Source organism: Octodon degus, unplaced genomic scaffold, assembly GCF_000260255.1.
Source record: "Octodon degus isolate 3935 unplaced genomic scaffold, OctDeg1.0 scaffold00166, whole genome shotgun sequence".
Classification (NCBI taxonomy): Eukaryota; Metazoa; Chordata; class Mammalia; order Rodentia; family Octodontidae; genus Octodon; species Octodon degus.
This window is the reverse complement of record NW_004524742.1, coordinates 3,157,476-3,180,325: the sequence shown is the minus strand read 5'-3', so window position 1 is coordinate 3,180,325 and position 22,850 is coordinate 3,157,476. Positions and strand designations below refer to the sequence as shown.

The 22,850-nt window shown below is 35.8% G+C and overlaps 1 pseudogene; it reads left to right on the top strand.

Moving 5' to 3' along the window:
- The first annotated feature begins 4,451 nt into the window (after nt 1-4,451).
- LOC101569946 overlaps nt 4,452-22,850 on the top strand; it is a 57,619-nt pseudogene continuing 39,220 nt past the window's right edge.

Genomic DNA, 22,850 nt, shown 5'->3' with positions numbered 1-22,850 from the left:
AATTATGTGAATTTTAATCATAATTATCAGTACAAGTAATAAAATTTTTAAAGTTCAAGTAACCTCAGATATTGTAGCAAATTTTTTACTTCTCCATATCTTTGTTGGATAGGTAATTATTTTTCTATACCCTCTATTGAAAAATTTCCTCAAATACAGAATACAGTGTTGAAATACATAAATGATTGTCCATCTGTCCTTTATTATCACTTTATTTACAGTTTTGAGTCAATATGCTGAAAAGTCAGAAAGACATCTAAGTTTTATTCCTTTAATCACACTTCTTAGTAATAAACTTCATGAGTAAATTTCATTGCTCCTTCCATTTATGTATTCAAGTATTTATTTGTTTGCAGTACAGGGAATAAAATCCCAAACTGCTCTGCCTCTGAGCAGTGTACCCAGCACTTTTTATTTTGAGGTAAATTCCCCAAGATGGTGCTGAACTCATGATCCTCTGCTTCAGTCTGCCAAGTACTAGGATTACAGGCCGATGCTGTTATGCCTAATGCATTATCTTTTCCTTTCACAACTTCAAACATTTACAACCCATTCTACAACAATTACCAAGGAATAGCCCCCTAGCTAGCTTAGGAAATTAAAGACTCAATAAAATATCATCTAAAATCTATTATTTAAATATGTAGGATTTACTGATACATTTGACATAAATAACTAGATTTTTCTATTGTTTTGTTTTGGTTTTGTTGTATTTGGCTTTAACTTGAGGACTTTGCAATGAATTATATCCTCAGTCCTTTAAAGTTTCTTTATATTTTTATTGTTGAAAGAAGATCTTGCTCAGCCATGCAATTGTCCAGGCTGGGCTCATACTTGTGGTACTCCTGCTTCTGCTTCCCTAATTTCTGGGATTACAGGCATGTGCCCCCAAAGTAATTTTAATATTCATGAAATATATGCTGATAATAAATTTTCCTATAATAATAAAAATATGAGCAAACTGATATGTGCCTCTTGGCCAGAGCAGGGGAATGGAGGCCAGGAAACTCATTTTCATTTCTAGCCACATCATGAATTCTCAATATCAACTCTTTTGTCTAAAACACTGGCCTGCTGTTCAAATGGCATCCCTTATAAGAAGGCATTAATGAATTACTAGACTAAGTAGGAAAAAGATTAATTAATTCAGATAGTCATTTATCCCTAAAAAATGTGTATGTGTTACTGTGAACTAACCTGAGAGTCTTAGCGTTGAGCTACATCCACAGTCCCCTTGCCCCATTTTCATTATTTATTTTGAGACAGGCTTAGAATTGAATTTAGATCTTCTGACCTGAGCCTCCCAGCATGTTGGGGTTGCAGGCATGTACCGCAACCTGGCTCATCCCTAACACTTTTATTGACTATCATGTGTGAGACAGGAAGTGACTCCCATAGAGGACGTTACACTCACGGAAGAGAGTGCTGTAAACAACTGCTGGAGCTGTCCTATGGAGCCTGCCACAGCCTGTCACTGCCCCCTATCAAGACAAGTCATAGCCAACACGTAATTTCCTTAGGGATTTTGGTTGTTTTCAATTAAATCCATTTCTTTATGCCACACAAAGGTATTTCATGTTATCTAAAGAACATGATACTTATAAAATATCTAACTTTTTAGTACTTGTTTCTCAAAGACTATTTCTAGTTCTTCTGTTCTCTCATATAAAACTAAGCATCCAATCCATTATTTCTTTTATTATTTTTACTGCACGGTTCAGTCTCTAAAAGCAATCTTTTTTAAAAACATAGTTTTAACCTTTCCATTGGATTACTTACCCACAAATTCAAAAAATACTATATACAAGCAAAGGTTTGAAGTCACATGGAGTTCAATAATATCTTTACTCCTTCAAATTCATATCTTTAGTGCACTGGATATCAGAAGTGTTTTCAGACAAGTTATTCAGTATCTCTAAAACTCAGTTTCTGTACCTGAAAATGAAGGTACCAATTTTCAATAAAAGAATGGCCATGAGGATTAAATAATAAACTCCTGAGCATAGCACAAGGATGGTACTGAGTCTCTGTGGATTTGAGCTTTGGCTTCTAACCAGTTTCTCTAACAGTCTGAAAACCATACAGTTTCACTTTCTTCCTCATTTTCGGTCTGAGTTTTCTCCCAGCGAAGTTGCTTGACTGTGCATCAGAACACTCTTTCCTTAGCCCTTGCTTATCCCTCTAGCTATGTTTTCTGGTCATCAGCAAGCTTTCTGTCTTCTTGTTACCAGCTGTTCCCATTCTCTGGGTGTTCCTGAGTGATGCATTACACATACCACCCTTCCTCGCTTTCAAAGCCCAGGGAGGGACCCTCCAAACTCCTATCAACAGCACACGAAAATACCTTCAAACTCAAGTGGAAGCAAAGGCCACTGTCTCTGGAAAAATGTTTACTTTTAGTCTTTGGGCATATAGCACACACACACACACACACACACACACACACACACACGAGCGCATATGTACACATGGTCTGAGACAACTCCTGAATGCCCTGGAAAACTATTTACTCCAGAATAACTGTAGAGCAAATTTATAATGAAAAAAATGGTTGTTTATGAGTTACACTGATGATTGTTCTAGCTATCTTTCTCTTTGCTTTGTATAAATAAAACTATATTGGAACGGTATTTTTGTAAGAATGTAGTAAGATCTTAGTGCACACTTAATACATGTGGGTGTTGATGCTATTGATCACCATACATCAATTTGAATGGATTGAGAAATGCTTAGCCGACTACATAGCACAATTCTAGGTGGATGGCTGACATGTAGGCCAGCGAACTTAGGGGAGAAACATATAAAGAATTTATAGAAGAATTACACAAAATTATCTAATTTTATAAATAAAACATTTTGTTTTCTTCTTTCATTAAACATAAGTTTCGGAATGTGTTATTTGTATTCCATCCCTGGAGCCCAAGAGAATGTAGAAACAATCGTCACACATGTGAGTCTGTCTTAGAAGGCTGAAGCAGCTAGAGACCTGGAGACCAACCTGAAAGGAAGCCCCGACATAGGACAGACCCACTCTTAAAGGTTCTCCAAAATGAGAACATGGCCTTCTTCCTTCTCTTTCGATTCCATCCAAGCTCTAAGCCTATTTGTTGATGCAATTCACATTTGGAGCAGACCTTCTCCCCTAAATTTCCTGGTCTAAGGTCAGCCATGCATAAACACCAGCAGTGTGCTACGTGGTCTGCTAGGCATTTCTCAATCCATTCAAATTAACATATGATGGCCAATAGTCCCAACACCCAAACGTAGTACGTGTGCACTGTGATCTTATCACATATTTACAAAAATGCTTTTTCCATATCAATTTATGAAAAGAAATTCTTCTGAGGAATGCATAAGGAATTTTTAAAAACCTCTACATTTTTCTTTTCTAAGGTAAGATGTTTCATCAGGTTAAATTTTTATGTTGAAATACTCCAAGGAACCTCAACCATGCCATAAACTAAGACTACAAGTATTTTCTGGGCTCTCAAAATGCTGCTCTAAAAATTAACCAAAAAAGTGAGAGAAGTCACTCTTATTTGTTTATTTTATAATTTCAAAATGATATATACTATAAATTATACATGTAAGTTATTTTATAGCAGCCAATTACTCCTTCCATGTCCACCCGTCTGTCTGTCTACCTTTTTTTTATTGGTGTTCTTGGGAAAGTAAAAATGGATGAGGGAAAGAACAGTTTTTCCCTATCATTTTACTATAAAGACTTCAGGGCTTGTATGACAATTTAAGCTAAAATAAAAGTACAATGACTTTTGTATTAAGAGTAGTAACCTATGACAAATATGAGAGAGAAATTTATGGATGAATCCTTAAAAATCAGTGTACACTTAGGTGCTCTAGAAACATCTAACTTGGTGAGGAGAAAGATTTAGTCGTGTTTTCTTTTTATCTACTAGTAACAATTGTTTCCAAAGAATTTATAGCTCTCAAATCTTTTTCTTTAATTTGATTTTTTAATTTAAAATTTCAATAAAAATTAAGTTATTATTTTCTCTATATTCTTTAGACAGTGGACACTTACCTAACGTTCTTTTTTACTCAAGGAAGTCTACATCTTGGTCTTGAAATACCTATAGTAGATTTCTACGGCCCATGCTTTCTTAGGAGCTCTGTGGCATACTCAATCATTATTTTCAGTTCGTTTTCCTTTGAGACTTCTTTTCTACCCCACATAATCCTTGAAAGATTATCCGAAATGAAAGTAAAAGCTCATAAAGTCTCCTACTGAAGCTGTGGCAAAATAGAAAAAGATCCAAACACCCTTGAGGCATTCAGTTGATTCGACACGTTAGTGAAACCAAAAAGGAAAACAAGGATAGTGTGCTTCCTCAAGGGCAAAAACCAACAACTTATTCTCAAATAAATTAGTGATTTGGATTGCATCGCAGACGAAGTGCACAGGACCAATAACGAGATGCCCTTGTGTTAGCATGAGGATCACCGCGTACTTCCACAACGCAGCTGCAGTGAATTTCCTGGCAGTCCCTAAGACCCGGATGCAGCCTGGACGTGAGGAGAGCGCGGTAAGAAGCCAGTTCCTTTCGCTTCCTCTTCAGCCTCAGGCTCCTTCGCCGAGCGGCAGCACCATTCACTCTGGACTAGGTCCTCTGAATTCATTGCTTGGGCCCTTTGCTCACTCCACCCTCCGTCCCTGTGGGAAATAAACTCTTGTGTGGCGTTTTCCAAGGACGTAGGAGGAGCACTGCAAACCACGGGAGCACAAACTGACCGAGGGAAACATGACTAATGAGCAGCTCGTAAGGTATCAAGAGTTAAATGAGAATCAGGAGATTACAGGTCACAAGCTAGAGTAACAATGGAAAGCTTACGGACACTGCAAAAAATGGATGTATCTAGAGCACTGCCAAGTTCACTCGGTTTTAACCATCATTACTGTCCGACAATCTTGTTTTGAATTTTTTTAAATTTATGTATTTAGTACAGGGTCTGCAGGGTCTCACTACACAGATGGCACTCGTAGTGATCCTCCTGTTTTCGGCCTCCCAAGCGCTGGACCTACAGGAGTGTGCCCCCATACTCAGTTTCAATCTCAGTCTCAGTGTGCCCTGGGGGTGGCACTGTCGTGGCACACCCGGGATCGAACCCCCGTCCCTGCACCTGCCTAAGCAGGCCTGCTCTTGTTTTGATATTTTATGTCATTGTTTTTATTTCTTATTTTTCTTTAAAACAAAAATCATAAAAATCTCAAAATGTAAAACAGATTAAGTAAATAAATAAAAATTTATACAAAAATAAATTCTTTGTGTACAAAAATTTTGGAGCAGTGGGGACTTAAAAGTTGTTTTCCTCTTTTTAGAAGCCGAATAATAATTCACAAGAAGTTCATTAGAATTTTTTTCTTTCTTTCTTTTTGCAGAACCAGGGATTGAACTCAGGCCCTTGCGCTTGCCAGGGAAGCACTTATTCTACTGAGACATCTCACCAGCCCCAAATCTTTCTTTTCTATCCCTTGAGGATTATCTAAAAATACTATGGCTTTGCCAGTAAGGGGGAAAAAAACCTAACCAAGGAGAATCACCTGGTACTACAGGCCTATTCCAGTGAGGAAAAAAAAAAAAAAAAAATCACAGGACAAGCAACAGGTGTCTGTTTTATTTTTATTTTTACAGTTGTAAGCAACAAAAACAAAACAACAGAAAACATAGTTAAAATGTAGCATAACAGAACAAAAGTGGAGACTACAATGTCAATTCTAATGAAATAAATATTTTACAGAAGTTTCCGGGATAGCCACAATGCTAAAATTGGGTCAAAATGTAATAACACAGCAAAGAGGATTCATTTAAAAATATTTTTGAGATTTAATAGAGACCTTTTAATATAGATCTTTCTGAGGTGATATGTTGGGGAAGTGTTCATTAAAATCTAGGTTTTGTCAATTAGTTTCATAAAGCAGTTCTTATTGCTGATTATTAAAACAGTTCATTGGAAAGCAATGTTTTAAAGAATACAGATAGAAGAGTAAGTTTTAAAATATGAAGTTTATATGAAAGGCTATTTCACAAACAAAACCGACTTAAAATGGTCTGACTAACATTACATAGTTGTTCTCACATTATAGAACTCAGTAAATAATGCTTTTAAAAAATTTCACACAGTTCTTGTTTTACTCATAATTGTAGGGCATCATTAGTTTCATGTGTGTCATGTTTTCAACTGAGTGTTGAAAGATTTATTCATGTTGAGCTGTTTCTTCGATAATTTCAGCCTTCATAAAGCCTAATTCTACAATTATAATAATCTGAAAAAGTAAGTATTCTTTCTAAGACAGTAGTGAGAAGAAACATTTTTTATTACAAGTCATATTCTAACAGTGATTATATTTTCATTTTCCTTAAACTTCTTAAATTTTTTTTTTCTTATCAGACCCTCAACCCACAAATGTTCAACTGTCATAAAAGATCAGTGTTACTAGACTGCCAGCATTAATCTTTTGTTTGAGACATATAAAGACAAATAAAAGAGACATTGCAAAATGTCTTCGTGCAGTGGAAGCAGACATTGGAATGATAAATAACATAACCTATAAACACCAGTTATAATGTTCTTGGGTAGACAAAATTTTTAATGTCAAAGACAGTGGCATATCTTTCAGGTGCTCCATAAATAAATCCTGGACAATACCTGACATTGGACCTCTCATTTATGAAATGCTATGCTAAATAAGCATGTTCCCTTTGCCTGTCTGAATTCTTTATGCCCATTTCCAGAAATGCTGCTGCAGATAAGTAACTGTCATGTTGATTTTAGTCAGCTGTATACTGGTTACTCTTTCTTATATACTATTTTGGAAAATTAGAAAGGTCAGAGCAATCTTTCAGAAAATGCTTCCTAATATGGCTGTATGTTATAATTTTTGTAAGGGACATGCATAACTATTTGAAAAACCATGCATGTATATTCTAAGATTTTACTGTTAGACTATGGATTAAAAAAAAGTCTTAGGCTCTGGGAATTTAGAGCCATAAGGATAACAAAATCATTCGCTGTATGCATTTTTTGTTTACTACTGAGGATGTGGTATTGGAGGATGGCATACTCAATTCTTCGAGATACATTTACAATGACCCTACTTTCTCTATCTCCTTAACCTCTTCCTACTTATTTTATTTTATTTTGACAAATAGCTTATGAAGCATTTGCAACTGATGCACATATCACAAAATTACTTCTGCCAAGCTTCCTCTGTGACCTGCCCGTGGGACATGACATGCTCCAAGATGCATCGCTCTATCAACCTGCATTTTTCCAGGACAATGCAAATTATGACAAATTCCATCATCCTGCATTACGTGCTTCATGCTAATCTCACTAATTCTAAAGAATCAGGAGGGCTTGCTGTTCTGCTGAAGGGCATCCTGTCTGATTGAATGATAGGAAACTACTTGCCATCCCCTTCTTGCAATCCCAGCTGTGGTCCCCTCTGCCCCACTTCTGCCAAGAAACTCCTCTTGCTATGTAACTTTCACACCAGAATTAACTTCCTGTCAACTGAGCTTTTATATGAAAAATCCTAAATTACCAAGAAATGTCGTGCTAATATCCAAACAATTTTTACAAAAATAGTTGAAGAAGAAATAACACTTTTACTGATGTTGGGTATGTATATTTATTTCTACTTAAAATCTTAAGTGAAACATGTAATCTACATAGTAAAAACAAGATACTTTACTGACTTAGATGCTTTGGCTTAAAAATGTCTTGCTGCTGGATCACTGCAAATGGCTACCTGAAGTCTCCCAAGAGGAAGCCCCTAATCTTGAGGACAATTCCTCGTAGCTTCAGAAGGTGGCAGTATTACTACATGAAAGAAGCCTAAAGTCTACAATTCTATTCTGTGTCCACATTGCTGAAATAAACATGTTTAATTCCCAAAGAAACATATATTTTATCTGGTGGCATAATTTACTTATAACATTAAAACTCAAACATAGAGCAATTTGTAGCAATAACCATGATTATGCTGTTAGTGGCCCAAATGTCACTGTCTAGATTAGGCTAAATGATACCTAGCACCAAAGAGCTTCTATGATTTATTTTTTATGATCATGGGTAGAACTTGCATGCTTAAAAGGCTCCACAGAAAACTGCCTTTGATACATAAAAATGATGAAAGATGGAAAGAATCTTATATTATTGCTCAGAGAAATATAATTGTGAAAAATTGTCAGAATAAGTTAAATTTTAAACCTCAAACACTTAAAAAAAAGGTAGAAATCAGAGCATCTCCAATATTATGTATTGGACTTTAAAATATTTTTTTCTGTAAGCAAATAAATCACTTTATAAATTAAAATATATCCTGTATTGTCCCTTATGTTTCCTGCAATGCCAGAACAAAATAAAGGCTTTTCAGTATATGTAAGTCATGAAAATTGATTATGTTAGTTTCTTCTCAAAAACTGTGGCAAATATCATTCTGATGATAAGTATTAAGACTAAAATATTCTACTTGAATCTTCAATACTGTGCTTTCAGAGAGTTCTGGTCTAATGAATACTTATATCTGGAAACTGCACATTATAAATGTTTTTGTAACTGTTATCATTCTTCAGATTGAAATTGCTACATAAAACCAAAAACAAAGGAGTGGAAACTGTACTAATTAAAGCTGAAAAGGAATGTAAGCCTTACTGACTAAAGTTAAAAAGCATTTTCCAGTGAACACAAATTTTGCTAGTTACCACAATAAGGTCAAATTAAAGTCAGCATTTTCTTCTGTGTCTTAATGGTGTTGCATAATTGGTATAATGTTTAACTGAGCTGTTAGATAAATTTAATACGTACACAGCACAGATCAACATTAAGGCATCGCTAGAAAGAGACAGGAAGAACTTTAGCTCTCTACTTTCCTTCCCAGCAAGACGAAGGCCCTGCTCAGGACTATGAGGGTGTGAACACCACTCTAGCAAAGTCACTGGGCACATCCAGTGCATGCTGTGGCTTGTTGACATGAACCAGGGCAGGCAGACACCAATAATACATGAAGTGCGGTTCAGAGGCAATTAGGATCAGTTGTCAAGGCCAGGCCATTAATGAAAGAACATGTCAGAGGAGCTGGAGACTTCAATGGTTGAGGGCAAGAAGGCGATTTAGTGTGACAGATCGAGTCCTTCCAATGTCCTCAGTGGTACATGCTAATACCAGCCTTAACAACCTTTTGTGGCAGTGTATAATGCGACTAACATGGACTTTGATTCAGCAAAATGACTGCTGCCACTGTTAGTCTGTCTCATTTTGAACAACAGTAAAAGCATTGCTAGAAATAATTACCTACTTCCGTCCCTCCCTCTGCCACTTAAAGCACAGCCCTTTGTGCATGCCATTGTTGTATTACCAGAGGGGTAAGGGTGTTTATCACTTTTGCTTTATGTGATTTTTTTTGCCAGTATACATAATCTGACTAATTACAATGGATTTTTGGAGGCAAAGTAAATAATTAAACCCATCCTATTTTCATGTAATTAATCCCAACATAAGTCAAATTTGTCTAAAATAAATAACGTGCACATATAAATTACTAACCAATAGGATGGTGTGTACTGTATTTAGCTGCAAAACCATAAGGAGAAAATTAACCTAATCTCTAAAGAAGTAAAAGCACAGTATTATAGTGAGTCACCCCATTTCTACGTTAAAATAGCAAGTGTTCATAATTTTATAATTTAAAATAAAAACATGTCTATAACCTGCCAATCAATAATAAGCAGGGCAAAATACATTCAACACTAATTTGCAATACAAGTAGGTATAACAAAGGAACACAGTTCATCCTATAGATTCTTAAATTATGATAACACTCTACAGCATCACACTCTTAAGTTGTCTTTGTGTATGGAGACATGTTATTTGTTAGTCTTTGGCTTTTATTTCCCATTTTAATTTTTTGTATATTTGGATAAATATTAGTATGAAAGTAGAAATTAATTTAAAGGGAAAATTATTTTATTTACTATCTATTAATGTTCTTGCCCCACTTCCAATTTTCCAAGACTTACTCCTAATACTTCAGGTACTAATGATAATATTTTGGTATCGTAGAGCTTAAAGCAGATTGCTGAGCTTGTCCCCTTATGGATGACAGTCAGAAATGAAGAATGCTGTTTTGATAGAGATGAATGGAAATCGTATCGCAAATGTGTTTCTCTGGGTCTTACTGTCCTCCTCTTTTGAGCCAGTCTCCGTCTCTTTATTTCCTCTCCTATATCACATTGTTCTTTTTTGCTATTTTTTTTTGCTCATTTTTTCTTTTCTGAATTTGGCCACAGTTACTCCTTTCCTGTGATACAATATTTAGTACTAGTTTTCTTGGTTTTTTTTAATATGAATACTTCTATTTCCTCTTTTTCAGGAGTACTTTCTAAATCTACTCTAAAAGAACTACCAGTATATATTAAAATATATCATCATAAATATCTAAATGGTCATGCAATCCCAAATCACACTTGCATAAGTAATTTTTGTTAAATAATATTTGGGAAAAATTTATCTTAAAGAAACACATTCTTCACAGCTGCATCCAAAGTAAACACCCTTTAGATACCTGGCAGGATTAGTAAGCTGTTTACTACACTTAAAAATAGACTACAAATATAGATTATTTACTTGGTCCTCAATGATAATGAACATTTCTCCTTCTAGACAGATGTTCAGTGGATCAGTGATCAGCGCCTGATAGTCGACAAGACTGCAGCTCAGCCCTCCCAGCTGTGTCACAAGGTAGTACAGTATTTCTGCACTTCCATCTGAACAAACTTGATGCCTGTTTTCACACTAACTGCTTAGGACTATTATGGTGATGGACTTGCTCATTTGATGGCAGAGAGTCGTCTTCATCACTTGTTCTGGGCTCCTGCCTTTCATTTACAGAAGTGGGTTCACTGGACTGAAAGTTAACAGTGGAAGGCTCATAAGGACTCTATTCACTGGTAGGATCAGGGCTTCAGAGATCACTGAAATAAAAAGGATTTTATTTATTTGGGTAATAAAAATTCAAATCAATAAAAGGAAATCCTAGGACATTTCCTACATTTTTTCATCTATATTCTTCTGAAGTAAGCCATTTTTTTTTGAGATAGCTCTTTGACACTGTGTTCAGTCTCTCCCCCTCTTGAGAATCTGGCATTTCTCATCTGTCATAATGTGTTTACTTCAGCCTAACATTTTAAAGGTATTATTTTGCCTCTAAAAACTTACTCCTAGAAGGTTTGTTTTCTTTTAGAAGCATAATTATATCTAGTTTCTTCAATCATTACCTCATATTTTAATAATATGCTGCCATTTGGGTACAGCTATAACCATAATAATGAACACAGAGTTCAAAGATCACTAGATATATAGATGGCATGAACCATTAGCAAGAAATATTCTACACCATAGAGATTACACATTAGAAAACAAATTCACCATAGAATTTGCTATTCTGACTAAGGCATCTTTCTGTGTAATTAACATAAATCTCTTTATAAAACATGCTACTTTCAGTAACAAATAGAGACATTTTACAGGAAAAATAAAGAATAGAATACAAATAAAATTATAATATGAATAATTCAGTTATCTCCTCATATCTCATAATGACAGTGTGCAGTTATAATGGACCTAAACCAGAACTATTCACTTAAAAAATAGGCTTCTCTCCTTTTCCTGTATATCATTGAAATTCATATCATCACTTCCACACAAAAACATATAATTAATCCTAATTGTTTCCAACACTGAAGAAGAGCAATAAAATGTGTGGTTTCTGCCTATGATGTGGGTGAAGCCCCTCTGGCCACAAGGACACCTTTTAGTAAATGACTTTCTCCAAAATGCTGACCAGTGTCCTCCTGGCCTGAAGGAGTTAATGGGATTGTGAGAGGTGAGGCACCAAATTCCTTTGTGACAGGAAGATGAAATTCAGTGATTTCTCAGAGGTGTCCTACTCTGTGATGAATGATGATCCAGTGAGGGGAAATAAAATCACTCCTCACATGCAGGTCTTAACAAGACAAATGAAGAATATGCACTGTAAATGCATATGGGGGTGGGTGCGAAAGGAATGTAATGGTGCTCCTGCCTGGTACAAAATTAAAATGGAAACAGAATGCAATCTTCCCTAGTGGTGATTCTTCAACTTTTGTATATCACTATCGTACGATATCTGTCAAGAGCGACACCTACAAGTATAAGGGGAAAGCACAGTCCCCCTTAAACATTGGCATTCTAGATTTTCAGTCCTGGTCAGTGCGAGAGAGCCCCACGTGCTTTGGTCTTTGGCTTGGCCACACTTCTCTAAGTGCCCTAAGTCTGAATCGAATCTAATTACAATACGGCCAACTAATTCCTTACTTCGAAATACTGCAGGGCTACTCCCCACCCTCCTGACTACTGACCTTTCCCTGCACTTCGTCTCCTCTCATGCCCCGCCCCACCTCTTCTCTCCTGGGTCTATAGGCTTAGTCAGACACTTCCAGAAATGCTGTGGCTGTTATGCTCTTAGAATTAGCTTCTCAGAAAAGCTACCTTTAAAGTTGCCTTCCTTTATACAGCCACCCCACTCCATCTTTCACCCATCTTATGGCAACTTCTACTAAGATAACTTTTAAATCAATCTCTTTTTATCTTTTAGGCAATAGATGCTTAGTGTTGTTCCTTCACAGCTGGGTAGCTCATGACCATGGAACTGAGCTGTAGACCTTTAAAAGAAGCCCTTCCTGCATCCTCAGCAGCTGGTTGCCTTTAACATCTTTTGCCTTTTTTCCTGATATCAAATTTCTGAAGCTCTGACTGCATTAACTCATTAGATTTATCTTTGCCGAGCATCTGCTATTTGCTATACATTATGCCTCAGATACAATCATGAACAAAAATTAGGCATAGTCCCTTTTGAATGGAGCTTAGTTTAGTAAAGGACACAAACTCAATCCAACAGATATGTATAAAACTGTAACTACAATAATGAGGCAAAGCTGAAGGCCAAAGTAAAGCCAGGAAGTCAAGGAAAGTTTGCCTAAGGATGTGATGCTTTGTGGAGATCGTAATTTTGGCACACACTTATTCCATTATACATCCTTTAAACATTTTAGTTTCATTCAGGCTTCCAAAATTACTGCCCTTACAACTTTGTAGTTTAGCCTGCTTTCCACCACTACAACTTGCTCACATTCCTCCTTATCTTGTCCATATTTCAGCCTTTCTTGCTTTAATTATATCCTTAACTTCTTTCCTTCTCTCTACTGTTTTTGTTTTTGTTTTCTGTCAAAATCCCAAAAACTACTACACTCAACCACCCTGCTACTTTGGGTCCTCATCCCAGCTCCTGAATGTTGCTGAAGAAAAACATCAGTGCAGACAGAAAACATCAGATTTATGATTACAAATCTCAAGCAGGTGTTAGGCTTCCCAATCCTACTACATTCCCTTGTATTTCAGCTCTTTCACTCTTCTGACAATTCTATATCTTGTTTTCTCTAAACTGATGATTTGCTTCTTGTTTAATCTTCCCAGTATCCAGTCTCCAAACTGACAGGCCATTGACTGTCCCTTGCCTTAGATGACAACTGAGCCACGCTGAACTTCCTGAGCACCAATCACTTCCTTTCCAGTCCCCACCCATCTGGCCATCTCAGGCTTGGAGGCTGAACTGTCCTCTACTGTCCTGTGGGTTCATTTTCATCCTCCTTAACAAATTATACCTGTTAACATTAAATACGCAGTCATGACTCCAAATTTAAAAATAATCTTTTTTTATTTCTTGTACACAATTTTCCCTTGCCAACTGCAATTTTTTTTTACAGCAAAACTCCTTGAAAGATTAGCACATATCCATTGTCTCTTCTTCCTCTTTCACTATGAAAAATACCTACCAAGGCTTGTCTCCCTCAATCTCTTTTTAGCCTTGTCTACATTCTCAACTATAGTTACTTTGTCAAATTCTTTTTTTTCACCTTTTTCTACTCAGAGCAATGTTCTTTGTTTGTTTGTTTGTTTGTTTGTTTGTGGAAACAGGGATTGAACTCAGGGCCCTGCACTGGCCAGGCAAGCACTTATTCTACTGAGCTATCTCCCTGGCCTCAAGAGCAGTGTTTTTCCCACTTTCTCTTTACTCTTCCTCCTCCTGCTCTTCTTTTTCCCAATCCTCCTCTTCCTAATGTTCTGCAACTCCTTTTATTTTTCCTCTTCCTCTCTTCCTCTCTTCCTCTTTCCTCTTCTGCCTAATACAGAAAGAGGTTTATTTTGTGTCCCGGAAGCTGGAATCCAAGAACACAGCACAGCATTCACTGGGCTTCTGTGGAGGGTCTTCTGCTGATTCAGCTCTGAAGTCAGAAGGGTCAGGTAGGCCTGTGAGAACAGGAAGTGCACCTGCTGCGGACCAGCTCTCCTGGCGATCGCTCCCTTGGGGCAAGAACTCACTCCTGTGAGAAAGGCATTAATGATGGTTCCACCTTATACACAAACGCCTCCTGCCAGTTTTATGGCTTATCACTGCTTCCTATGATTATAGGCATGCACCACCTCGCCAAGTTTCGGTGGCCGGCATGGCATGCCAGGGGCCCCGGGGCTGGCACAACATGCATTACTGGGGCTAGGACCCAGGTCCTTGTGCTTGCCAGGCAGGCCCTTAGACCCCCAAGCGATCTCCCCAGAACTATGAGATCATTTTTAATACTATATGAATAATAAACTGTGACTGATGGGACAAGAGAAGAAGTGGAGAGATAACATTGCTACTGCAAAACCATAGAGAAGGATGGCGGAAGTTGGACTATGATTGAGGAAAGGCAGCAGGTAGACCGCAGAGGGAGCAGAAGTGGCGTGGTCTGTTGACGGACACAGAAGTAAAAAGAGGGAATATGAAAAATCCTTACGCCTTTTGGTGTGAACATCTCGGTGAATCCTTATGCTGTTTCCTGAAATAGAAAAGAGAAATACGTGGGCCTATGGTATGGGCGGAAATTAATTCGCTATATAAACTCTCAAGTGAATTATCTTTCAGCTCTGGATGTTTTGCCCATAGTTCTGGTGACTGTTTCTTCAGGTGAGTGCGAAGGACTGGGCTCTCATTCTTCGCAATATTTAAAAAATATAGAATCCCCTTGATCTCTTGGGACCTGTAGGATCATGGGTCCTCGACTTTACTCAACTACGCCATCTGCCTTGTAGTCCGCTACCAAGAGGTTCAGAAACTTCCTGTCACCCTTGCTCAGTGTACCAGAAAAGCATCATCTGCTTTCCAAGTCTTGGAACTCAATGATTTTCGCTGAGGTATCCCAGATTACTTTTTGACCCGAGCAGTATTAAAATGCATCTCACTTCAAAGGTTAAGAAAATAATCATCTAAATCACAAATCAAGAATTTTTTTCAACTTAATGTTAAGGTGCACAATTTTAGATAGTACTGTGTAGGTTTAAAGAAATTTATGAAAATATAGATCACAAAATATTCCTCCTAATATTACTTGATCGCATACTTTAGTGGGTGACCATGTATGTTGTCTTCCAAACTACGATACTTATAAGAATGAAAGAATGCACTATGGATAATTATAAGCAAATACTAGGTCTTCCTAGCTATATGGGAATCTAAACCCACTCCATTTATAAAGCATGAGATCTTAACAATGAAAGCTCAGACTGTGTCTGGCTCTATTTAGCTAAATTAAATCATAAAATACAAGGAATAAAAGTTTTTAAAAGTCAGAAATTCTGTGCCTTGCTAAATTCCCATTCTCCTTTGTTTTTCATTTAATTGAACTAAATATATAATAACTGAGCAAGTTTTAAAAAGTCAGTTTGTTAAATTGAGTTTGCAGTACAAATCCCAATAAAATTCTCACTTGATTGTGTAAATCTAGGTCTTATGGCTTTAGTAATTTAGATAAGATGTCACAAATCCATCATCCATACATTAAAAGAACAATTAATTTCCAAATACTAAAATAAGATTATAATGATTAAAAACTGCACACATATTTGTTATAGTCAATATGTAATATATTACATGCTTATTAAAAATATATATGCAAAGGGAATATCACTGCCATTTCTAGAACTAAGCAAAGGCTGTCATTTCTAGAACTAAGCAAAATCAAGCTGAATACCACATCTTTAGTATCCAGAAGGAAAAGATTTCCCCTAATGTAAATAGATACTGGTGGATGTTTATTTTCTCATTTTCAGTTATCATTTCCAAAATGTGCTATATTTTCTGTGTAACCCATTTTTCATTTGCCCAATTACTAGCAATCTTTTTTCTACTATCAAAAATGATCATTTGTTTCTTTATTGTAGTAGATAAAACATCCTTTCATTGTTTCAGCTCACAAGCTGTGCAGATCCTACCCACTGTTCTTGCCTCCAGCACTTCACATTATTGGTGTATTATTTCATGCATGCCCTACTCTTTTATCAATTGCTTTTGAAGTAATGTTAATAGACTAGAAAATTGAGACATTTATGAAGTATAGGCAGTGTTTATGAAAAAATCCATAAAATATGACACGGGCAAGACAAGATAAAAGCAGCATTTTAATAGATTATGGCAAAGAGATCCTGTCAGAGTTGACAACTAACTCCTTTGAGATCACTAATTTTTATGGGATTAATTCTGTGGTATAAAAAATGAAGTTAAATGTCCTAATTAATCTGTAAATAGCACACCCACAATTAAACCTTGTGGCCCCTTCTTGGACTGGAGCTGCAATGATTTTTGAAAAGTAATTATCTTATATTCATAATGAAGGTTTCTTTTTTTGTTCCTGCTTTTATTTCTTGTGGCATTTCAGCTACATATCCACCTGGATTAAAATTTGAATAGCAGTCTTTTGTTCACAGTTTGGTGTAGCATCAAATTGATAGTCCTAAATTAAGCTACAACTGGTTTATATAGGTAAAAATACAATTTGGTGAAATAGCACAGGAGTGAGGTGGTAGGAGGAAACTAGAGTTTCTAGTTTGGCATAATTTTCTTTGTGCAACAATTTATAGCACCAAGAAAAGGTGAATTTTCTTCTCAAAGGCAAAAGGGGTGTGTTGAGGCCCTGTCCTCCCTTAAGAAGTGAGAAAGTTTGTTATTCAGCAGCTAGAATGCAAAGGACTACTTGGCTTTTCTATCATGATGCTGTGGTCAGGTGCTTAAAAAACATTGGCTCCATTTCTTTTTTCCTTCTTTCCATATTTAATACTTGAATTTAATAACTCTGTGTTATCTGTATGAAACCAAATAGAAATAATTTGTTAAAAAATAAATAATTGAGAATATTTTTCTAAGAGTAGATGTCAATAAAATCTTTAAGATTCATATTCATTTTTTCATCTCATCCGGACAGAAGCCCCAAAGATAAGAATTAATGTTTCACCTTGTTAAAAATAAAGAAACGGAGGTTCAAGCATGTTAAAGAAATAATCAAATCTAACAGACGTTCCTCAGTTTAAAATGAGTTTCAGTCCCTATAAATCCATAATAAGGTTGGAAATGCATTTAAAACACAGAATATATGGAACATCATAGTTCAGCAACATATTAACCTGTAAAGGATCCGTTGTTTCCCTTCCTGATTGTACTGAGTACTGGGAGCTATGATTGACTGCTGGTCTCCACCGTCGCAGGAAACTAGTGACCCACACATCCTCAGGGAAAAGATGAAAATTCAAGCTTAAAGGTTTAGTTTATGCTGTGCCTGGAAAGCTTGTGCTAAATTCTGATTCGGAGTAGAATTACTGAAAGTGTGAGATGGCCTGTGTACAGTAGGAGATGGTTCCGATTCTGGAAGCTAGACTTCCTGACTCCCAATTCAATGTAGTTATCATTATAAGTATACTCTAAATTTATGTATTTGGAATCAGAAATAATCTGGTGATAAAGTAAAATATTCTGTCCGTTTTTCTGAACAGTAATTATTCAAATCAATGTGTGTTCTTCTGTGAAAAATAATAACAAAAGAAGGCTTACTAATTTTTTTCTTTTTTACAATAAAGAAATACCTCAGGCTGAGTAAACTCATTGGAAGAGTTTTTGAGGCTAAATGTCCAGAGAGCCATGCTGTGAGGATGGCCTTGCACAACCTGGATGCTGGAGGGACAAACTGCATCCTGACTGTGGCCAGTGACTGCTTGCTTTTCATTTAAATATTATGGTTTTGGAGGAATAGCAACATACTCATATTTTTAAACGAAGGACAGTTGTTTTCTTCACTAGAACCCAAGAAAAGTAGGAGTATGGAAATTAAACATATATTCATTTTTGTATTATGAGTCCGAAAAATGTAAATTGCAGTTATATTCTGGAGATAATACTACAGCAAAATGGCATGACACTACCTTGTTTTAGACAAAGACCTTTCAAGATGCCATTACTTAGAAAAGTGCTGCCAGTATTAAGAAAATAAATAGGCTTCCTGATGAATATGTTTCCTGATGTTTATAGTCTCATATTAACAGTTCAGATATTTAGGATTAGCTGATCAATTGATGTGGATAGTTTGATTGAAAGATATATTTATCTGCAAATATACCTGATTTATAGATGAGCTAAAATTTTTCACATTCATAAGGAAATGATGAATTGAGAAATACTATGATTTGCTCAAAAGCATAAACAAATTATACTTCCGATTACTTATACAATTTACTACTTTTGATGCTAATCCAAGTTCCCACTCCAATAAATTATCTTACCTCATTTTATCAGACTATTATCAGTCAAAACCTTGAGAATACACATTCTCGGATTTTACAATATTCTTTGATGGGACATCTTTTAAACAAGTGAAGCATTTAAGAACAGAAAGTGCCTGTATTATAAACAAGATTGCAAAGAGAAGTCCTAAGCTGACAGAAAGAGAAAATAATAAATGGCAGCCTTTTCATCTCTAAACTCTCTAATTCCAAGAAAACACCTTAAAGCCTTTGCCTTGGGTAAAAAATATTTGAAATGCCAAATCTGGTTATCAATTCATCTTTATGTGTGTTGGGAAGGATTACTATAGTTAAGTATGTTCTAAGCCTGCTTATCCCCAGCATTACTCCTGATGTTCCAGTAAGAGTGCCTATTTTTATTTTTGAAGCGACACCAACCTTAAAAAAAAAGAAAAAAAGAGTGTGTTTAAACCATTCTTCAAAGCTTTTCTCTATAAAGCTATTTTGACGGTTTTTAAAACAAGAAAAAAGCAAGCAGCAGCTAAATTAATCTTACTTTCACATTCTCTGAATACCAGCAACAAATAAATGTGATGTATTTACAAAGATTGATTATCAAATTTATAATTTTGCCTATTTTATACTGTAACTATGTCCTAGAATTGAAAATAGAGACTACTAGTTACAGAGGGGCACATTTCATATTATTGTTTTTACATCTTCATATGAGAACAAATAGGGGAATCTCTTTATATGGCATGGGGGATACACTGTGGAGCTTTCACATGACTAAATCATGTACTCAGTAATGGTTCAGAGATGTGCGTGAGGGCTTCAAAGTCCTTCATCATATTTATCAAGTAAACAACTTGAATACCTTTATTCTGGCAGTATGCTATTGATTTTATTATATGTAATGCTTCACTTTAAATATCTTTAAAGGGTGCACATTAATTCTTTATGTGATGTCTTCAAATCATTCTTAGTTTTTTTTTTTTCATTTCAAAACTTTATTTCAGGAAGTTCAAAGCTATTATTAGGTGAATCCAGACTTACCCCATTAAAGCAACAATACCTTACGGTATATATTTTGTGCCATTTTAGCCTTATGGCCAAATCATTCTTAGTAACAGTTCTATACTCACAAAACACTCAATATCATTAAATAAAGAACAATGACTGGAGTTTTAAGCTTGCAGAATTAATTTTCATGACTTTAACCTAACGATCCAGGCATACTTTACAAGTACAAAATCAACATTTTCCGAACCACTTCTATTTTTATTTCTGATTACTCCTATGATTCAAATTTTATAAGGTTTTGATTTTAGATTGCTTCCTTAAACATTTGTTTGACTCTTTAGAAAGCTCTTTATTGACTTTATGTTTACCATTTCTCTACTTGCCACAAAACCCTCTGTGTGAAGGTTTTCGAAAGTTAAGGCAAAATGTAGAGGAAATAATAGACCGATGATTATTGTGTTTAGATCATTTTAAAACTTACTGAACATATCACTCCAACAGAATTCTGTGCATATTTCTAACAAAGATAAGTTACAATTTAATTATCAAGTTTTATTTAAAAAATTCTGTTCCTTTTTATAACTATAATTCAAGAGATAAAAAGTAAAATGGAAATTTAAAAAGAACATGATAGAAAAGAAACACACAAATAATCAGGATCTTAAGCCAACATAGTAAATCAAGTCCTGTAATTTTTTAATGTTGCATCTGTTATCTTGAATTGAGTAGTGGTACTGGTGGTATTGGTGCTCTTCACACACATGCACTTTGGGTCACCTGAAGCCAGCTGGTTCCTATCCAAAGTGCTCATCTTTTGTTCTTAGTATGTTCTAACCTTAAAACAGCAATGTGCTTTCAATAGCCAGGATTTCCTCTTCAAGAGTGTCAGACAACCTCAAATGATTGATGTGTTAAGCTCGTGCTGTGGTATTTTTTTTTTTTTTTTAGTCTCTAGTAAACCTAGAATTCATGCTATTACACTTCTAATTAGATATTCTTTATTAACTTCATCCATATTTTTTCTTATTTTCTTTTATCTTGTAAGTGGGTTTGGAAGTTACAATACAATGTGTTGCTAGAATAATTTTTACAACATTACATATAAATAAAACATATTTTCCACCGTGGGAAACATTTCAAACAGTGAAGTTAATTGGATCTCTTCCTTTGTAAACTATGCTGTGCATTCATTTTGCAAGACTGACACATGATTCCTAAGTCAAATATGCAAGGCAGAAATCTTTTATTACTTTCACTCTAATTCTTTCTACTACTTCTTACTATGTGCATTAATCATCTTTTGGTCACTATAAAGAATACCTGAGGTCGTCAACTTCTGTCACTATAACAAACAGCTGAGACAGCTAATTTATAAAGGGAAAATGTTTGTTTTGACTTACAGTTTGAGAGATTCCAGTCCATGAACCTTTGCCGGTCATATGGAAAACAAGGGTAGGAAGGGTATAGTACAACAAAGCTGCTCATATCTTGGCCAGAAGGCAAAAGAGTGTAAGAAGAAAGCCAGGGATCCATGGCCCAGCCCCTCCCGCCCCCCAAGGGTATACCTCTACCATCTAAAGACTTTCCACTGGGAACCACTTTGTAAAGGTTTTGCCCTTTTTTAGTATGGCCTCCTTAGAGACCAAGTTTTCAACACATTAGCCTTTGCTACATTCAAGATCCAAGCTGTGGCACTGTGTTTACTTAGGTACAGACTGCCCGACCTATTCTAAGGTTCTTTACGGACTCATGTTCTTTAGCCACTCAAAGCCCAAGCAGAGCATGGGAAGACTTCTTTCAGCATACTTCTTTGCTACAGAGGTGTTTTTACATAAATGCAGATCTCCTTCATCTCAGAGTATTAATTCTAACCCTCTTGCCTTAACACAAATGAATCATGTCTCCCAATATTTTGAGTTTGATTTTGAGATTTTTTATCAACTGTCCTTTTGGGGCCTCATAAAACCTTTTATTCTGAGGCTAAGCATTGAGTTTTTGGCTTCAATATTTTTGCATTCATTCTTGACTAAATTTGGATTTTGCTTCCGAATGGATTACTTTCCTCAGTAAACATGGGGTCACTATAGTTTCCAGAATTTTGTAACTGTCTCAGCAGAGCCACCTGCAGAGAACATACTGTATTCAAAAGGTCCTTCACATGCAATCCCCAACTGGGGAAGGTCAAGAAAACTCAGTAGAGGCTACCATGTTCTCAAAGGCACCAAAGCCATTTCAGAGAAAGAAGCGTTAGAGGAAATCAAGCATTCAGAGAACATTGGGAGAAATTCTTATGATTGTTTAGAGCTCTTCTAGTGTGGCTATGACCAATACAATGATTTGAAAAATAATAATTTCAAGACATTGAAACATTCCTTCTTTAGTACATTTGCACTAAGTTTTGTATCAACAGATTCTTTTATAGTTGTAGGAGAAAAACTGATAATCACACAGTAGATAAATTGAGTATAGTTGCCAACATAAATATCACCACTGGGGAGCGATGGACATAGAGTTCCTATATGTATAACACCTAGAGAACATAACTTTATTGACTTTATGTTTGGCACAGGATTCTTAACTTCAATGAGTTCATTATGAAACATCTTAATGTTTGTCCTAAACACAAAATCCAAAAAGATTTGGGTTATTAAAATGGAATTATTGTTTTGAAGAGTTTCAATGCTATATATAAAGACAAAGAAAAATTGCAAGATTTTCCAGATTAAAGGAGAATAAAGAGACTAAATTTAATGGCTAATCATATATTGTGTGCTGTACTAGAGGGAAAAATATATTAAAGGAAGTGATTTTGTCAAAAAAATAGATACAGATACAAGATTTAAAGTGCATAAATTTGGGCTGGAGAGATAGCTCAGGGATCTAAAGCATGTGCTTAGGCAAGCATAGGCAAGCATGCAGGGACCACAGTTTGATCCCCAGCACCTCATGCCATGCCAGTCCCATGCCCTGAGTGGGCTGAGCTGGCCAAAAAAAAACCATGAGTACACATTTTATTTATATAGACACACATCTGTATGCATACGTCTACATATATGTAATAAGAGGGGACAGTGAGTAGCATACTCATCTGACAAAGCAAATGTCAACAGGTGAATGTGCATAGAATATAGATATATGACATTCCTCATACTCATTTTATTTTG